At 35.1% G+C, this 5,751-nt stretch overlaps 1 long non-coding RNA gene across 1 annotated transcript; it reads left to right on the forward strand.

Annotated features, from left to right (window-relative positions):
* Window positions 1–507: 507 nt before the first annotated feature.
* LOC123389953 lies at window positions 508–2,860 on the forward strand. Its single transcript, XR_006604624.1, has 3 exons — window positions 508–594; window positions 2,391–2,517; window positions 2,792–2,860. It is a non-coding gene; the product is annotated as an uncharacterized LOC123389953 (long non-coding RNA).
* The last annotated feature ends 2,891 nt before the right edge of the window (window positions 2,861–5,751 follow it).

The raw sequence follows: 5,751 nt of genomic DNA on the forward strand, positions 1-5,751 counted from the left end.
ATTTTTTATTATTTATTTGACAGAGAGAAACCACAAGTAGACTGAGAGGCAGGCAGAGAGAGAGAGACAGGGAAGCAGGCTCTCCGCGGAGCAGAGAGCCCGATGCGGGACTCGATCCCAGGACGCTGAGATCATGACCTGAGCCGAAGGCAGCGGCCCAACCCACTGAGCCACCCAGGCGTCCCTTTAAATTTTATTGTTAAGCATTTCCTAATCTTATGAGATTTTGAGAAGGTCTTTTTTTTTTTTTTTAATCTTCATGTTACCTGCTAAATCCCAAATTTAAAGTGATCCCCAAAATGTGTATAAGATTTAGCATTTGAATCTTCTATGACTCTTGTCTGACAGAGAGTTAAGTGCAGGAGTTAATGCTGACACCAGTGGAAACTTGGGCGGCAGGGTGGGGGGATATCTAATGTCCTGTGATCATTGGCTCTCTTTCCTCTGACATGGTCTCTCTGAGAGTCCGTGCAACACATCAGCAGGTACCTCCTAGATCAAAGCAGAGGTGAAAGGCCCCAGAGCCAGGACATCGCAGCTCTGTTCCTGATCAAGCTATTGTCCGGGTGGTGAGATCCCAAGTCCCAGAAGCAGGTATTGCAGCCAGAGAGCTTGTGTGCCCCATGCCTGTGCTGACCCATTGTGGAGCAAAGAGGGATAAAGTAGAATCTGCTACAGGAAAGCTGTGTGTGAATTTGGGTGGCGGTTTGAAATGTTGCATAAAATAATTGACTTTGGGATCTGCATTAATTCATAACTAATGTTAACTTTATTCTACAAGTGAAGACATGAATGGATCAGAATGAGAGTGGGTCAGAATATTTCCTATGCAGAATATGATTTTTTAACCTTTAGATATTTCAAGGAATATTTAATTCTCTTTTAGACAATATAAATCTGTGTTTCTTCCCCTCTTATCTCTATGGGTGCTACCTAACTAGTTAGCAATGCATTATCCAAAGCTTAAATTCTCTCACCTTTCAGTTAAGTGTAATAAAAGAAAAAATTTTTATTTTGAGAATATTATTATTTTTCAATTACAATATAGCCATTTTTATATTCGTATATTTATTTTCTTTTTATTTTGTTATACAGATATTCAATTAAAATACTATTAAACAGAAACTGTTAGCTAAGAAAACATGACATTGAGACAAGTTTTACTTTATGATTTAGCACTTTGGTAGAGAGAATATTCGTTGGAAAACAAATGGCAATGTGTTTATACATTGTATCAGTATAGATGATTGTTCAAATAAAGTTTCCTGATATTATAGAGTAATTAAATGGTAAAATATTAACCCAAGAATCAAATTTTGGAAACCCAAGAATCAAATCTATTTAGGAAAAACAGTTAACTGCTTCTTTCTCCATTTACCAAAAATATTCTCTTGGGCAAATGTTTTCTCCTCTTTAATCACTATGTATTTATTTATATATATATATATTTTTTCTCTTGGGTTTCCACATCCCAGTATTTTTTTTTTTTTAATTTTTTATTTTTTATAAACATATATTTTTATCCCCAGGGGTACAGGTCTGTGAATCACCAGGTATTTTAAGGGAGAGAGTTTATTAAGTACTTTTTGAAAGGTATTGTTTATACAAGTTAAGTTGGGTGAAGGATCATTTATTTATTTAAACATACACAAGCTTTCTCTATGTAATATGCATGCTTGAACTCAATATATATTTGTATATACTACATGTCTCGGAGACTCAGTTTTCTTCATTTCCCAACAGAAATGAAAGCACGCCTGTGCAGCATAGTTGTTAGAATGACATGTTACGCCTCCCTCATTTAATATCACTTCCTAAACTCCCTGTCCTTGAATCCCATGATTTCCACATATTCTTCACAGTTGGAAATGGAGTCATGACCCAGTGAGTATGAAGTTCCTGTGAATGAATGAGTGGGGTCTGACATAAGTAAGGTGGCAGGTACAGAGTCTGTCAAATTGGGACATGGGTGCCCTTACTAAAGAGGGAGTTACTCTTTTTGGTGTCAGTGTATTACCCATTGGAGCATAAAACAGGCACTATGTGATAAACATAATTTTTCCAAAGATGTTATAAATCTAGACTTTTAGGTGAGTGTGGAATATAATGTACATTTTAAAATTGTGGCAGTTAATTCAATATTTATGAAAACAGTGAAAGCTTAGCATAACATGTCCATAAACATAATGGACCTTTATTTAATTGTGTAGCATCACTGTTGTAAGGCCTTACAAAGAGCAATGATAAAAATAATTTTCTTTCTAATGTTCCCAGATAAATATTTACTTTGACTTGCTTATTTCAGATGATCATGCTCATCATTCTTTTAGCTGTCCCTGTTCCTTCATGATAGATCACGTTATTTTCATGCCTCATGAAACATTGCATAGGATTTGTGCTGTGTTCCTTGACTGCGGCCCTCAAAAATGAGCGAGGAGAGAGTGACATATGCAGACCCTAAAGTACCCAATTCAAGGAAACAGAAGGGCAAAAGAGGACCAGGTGATAAAAAGAGAGGTAAAGGTTTTTCAGTTTTTGTTTTGTGAAAACATTATGATGTCAAATAAGAAAAAGAGCAGTCATAATAATCATGTCTATACTTATTTGATATTTTATGTCTGGCTCTTTATATATCAATGGACATATTTAAATGTCATATTCAATGAGTTTTATTATCACAGTGAATAGGGGCATTCATTTTAGTTCCAGAATGAATTTCCATTTCCTTCTAATTCTGGGAATTTTGTTATGCTCAATGCTTACTGTATATTTTGCTTTCTGATTTGTATAGGATTTCCAAGTTATATTGTTGCATTATCCCTGGGAGTTATGTGTGTTATCCTTCTGCTGGCAATCACAGGCTTACGATCTATATGTGAGTATCAGACATACACAGTTCTTATGAGAGCTATGAGCCAGAGTGATAAATGATGTTATAACTACTGGGTTTCTGCAGAGCCCATGTAAATTATAAAGTCCTATACAGATGTTAATAATGGTGTTGATGATAATATTGATGATGATGATTTTATTATTTGGCTGTCACTTAGTTTTTATGCTACACAAAAGAGAGTACATAATAGTTGTAATAGCACAAAATTTGGCTGAAATGTATAGTGAAGCTTACATATATATTCATCCTTACATTTTGTGTAGAAGGAGGTTTTTTATATAATCAAAGAATTAGAAAAACCTTTACTTGAATATTACATTCCTTATCATACTGTAATACTGCTTAAATCACAGAAGACTGTAAGGTTAATCTATTTTCTATATCACTTATATATTTCATATCAGTTCCTTTTTTTTTTATTTTATGATTCATTTTTTTTTTTTAATTTTTTATTTTTTATAAACATATATTTTTATCCCCAGGGGTACAGGTCTGTGAATCACCAGGTTTACACACTTCACAGCACTCACCAAATCACATACCCTCCCCAATGTCCATAATCCCACCCCCTTCTCCCAAACCCCCTCCCCCCGGCAACCCTCAGTTTGTTTTGTGAGATTAAGAGTGGAATACTATGCAGCCATCAAAAGAAATGAAATCTTGCCATTTGCAACAACATGGATGGAACTAGAGCGTATCATGCTTAGCGAAATAAGTCAAGCAGAGAAAGACAACTATCACATGATCTCAGTTCCTTTTTTTAAAAGACAGCAGCGGGCAGAGGGAGAGGGAGAAGCAGGCTTCTGGCTGAGCTTGGAGCCCCTGTTACAGGGCTTGATCCCAGGATCCTAGAATTATGACCTGAACTGAGTGAAGGGAAAAGTTTAACCTACTGAAACACCCAGCAGCCCATATTGTATGTCAATTTGTACAATATCTATACAATACCTCCTTTTAATATCTTTTCCCTGAATTTATTATCCAGACAGGAGGATATTTCAGGAATTAAGGTTAGTTAGAATGATTGAATTAGTGTCTTAAAAGAAGTGATGAGGCATTGGGACCATTTGTGAGAAATATTTACTATGTAGAATTGTTACGGTATGTGTGAGGAAGAGAAATGAATTAGTGATACTATTTGTCGTTAGGCAATATACTTTGGCAAATATATTGTGCTAAATGTTACAGAAAACATTAAGTTATGGTGTGTGTGTGTGTGTGTGTGTGTGTGTGTGTGTGTGAATAATGGTGAGGAGTAAGGTGTTGTGGCATATCAGTGGAGAGGACCAGAAAGAATTAGATTGGTTTGAGTCTCTTAGAGTGAGCATTTGATAGTCCTTGCAGACCATCAGCATGCATATGGTAGGATTAAAAGTCTGGAGATCAAGAGAGATACCTAGATTAGAGATATAAATTGGGCTTTCATAAATTAATGTAACAAGTATTGGTAAACATAATAGAGGAAAGCAGAAGCTAGATCATGCTTTACCTTATGAAACTAGAGAGAATAGATTTTCTAACAGGAAAAGGGTGAGGAGGATGATTCTTAGGAAAATTAACATTTAGAATAGGTGGAAGGCGCGTAAACGGTGGAAAACAGTGATGCTTTGGTTAAAGAAGTAGGAGGGAATCCAAAACATTATGGCATCATATGGAAGGAGAGTAAAGATAGTCATGGGTTCCGACTGGTATCAGAAGATCAAGTAAAATAATGGCCAACAGTATGCTTACTATATTTGGCAAGAGAGAGGTCACTGAAGACAATTTGCTAGAGTAGATTCAGTTGAATGGTGGGTATCATCAAAGCCTGATTGCAATGGCTTATACTTCACACATTAGGAAGCAGAGACAATGAACACAGAAAATTATTTTTTAATTATGGCAAAGCAAAAACTTTACCAAGTTTTGAAAGTATGTGGATCTACATGATCTCATACATTGTAAAGGGACTAGAAACTGATACAACTCTGTTTGGTATTAGCTTCTAAAACTGAACATGAGGTTCACCTGGGTGGCTCAGTTGTTAATATGTCTGTCTTAGACTCAGGTCATGATGCTAGCATCCTGGGACTGGGTCCCATACTGGGCTCCCTGCTCTGCAGGAGGCCTGCTTCTCCCCTCTTACTCCCCCTGCTTGTGTTCCCTTTCTCGTTGTCTCTCTCTGTCTCTGTGAAATAAATAAATAAAATCTTTTAAAAAAATAAAGCTTAACATGATGAGTCACTCATTCTCACTGATGATTGGTAGTAGCAGAATTGGAAATTAAGATTCTCAGTTGTGTAACAAACTTTAAAGGATTTTTCCTTTAATATTCACACACTTACAGAGAAGTATATTTTATGCTTTTATATTTTTTTTATTTGTGACTTTTGGGAAGATATTGTTATTTCTGCAGAGTTGTTTAACTTTCCTTTTGCATACTGGAAGTAACTAAGTTCTTGGTCTAGGTAAATTCAATGAATCAATTACAAGCTTATTCTAGTAGAGAGTCAGTTGCTAAATAAGTACTAAATACAAAATCTCACCAATGTTGAAATCTTTATTTGAAGAGTGGATGACATAGAAACTGGTTAATGTTTTATTTCAAATTTATATTTTCCAATATATATGTTTGTACGTTTTATATTTTGTGTTTTATAAGTTTTATATAATTGATAGCAAGTTAAAATTTTATTTAAGAGATCTGTTTCATTTTTGATACTTCCAACTATTTTAAACTACATTTTCTCTGGTTGTATTTTCATTTAGTCAACAACATTCACTATGCCATTTAGAATTAGAGCAAGCAGCAAGTTTAATAATGTGATCTATGAAAGGCATTCACAACCATAATTTTATAATATGGATTGAAGTTTTTC

Source organism: Mustela putorius, unplaced genomic scaffold (assembly GCF_011764305.1).
Source record: "Mustela putorius furo isolate JIRA1106 unplaced genomic scaffold, ASM1176430v1.1 tig00537227_pilon_pilon_pilon, whole genome shotgun sequence".
NCBI lineage: Eukaryota > Metazoa > Chordata > Mammalia > Carnivora > Mustelidae > Mustela > Mustela putorius.